The sequence below is a fragment of the Callorhinus ursinus genome, unplaced genomic scaffold, assembly GCF_003265705.2.
Source record: "Callorhinus ursinus isolate GAN/ISIS: 27379988/994484 unplaced genomic scaffold, GSC_fseal_2.0 scaffold5, whole genome shotgun sequence".
NCBI lineage: Eukaryota > Metazoa > Chordata > Mammalia > Carnivora > Otariidae > Callorhinus > Callorhinus ursinus.
The window spans coordinates 54598571-54598776 of NW_027397067.1; positions in this window are offsets into that span (position 1 = coordinate 54598571).

The following is a 206-nucleotide window of genomic DNA, read 5'->3' on the forward strand; positions in this document are numbered from 1 at the left end:
AAAAGCAATTGCATCCTGGAACATCATAAAATGAGAAGGATTCAAAATAATTAAGCCCACTCTTACTTATAGGGAGATTTCTAATTAGAAGTTTCTCTTAGAGAGTATAACATTGCATCATCAAACTTTAGTCCCTTTTTAATATGTCCTGGATATAGACCTTCAATTAGGGAAATTCATATCCATAATCTCCATTTAAGAGAGTA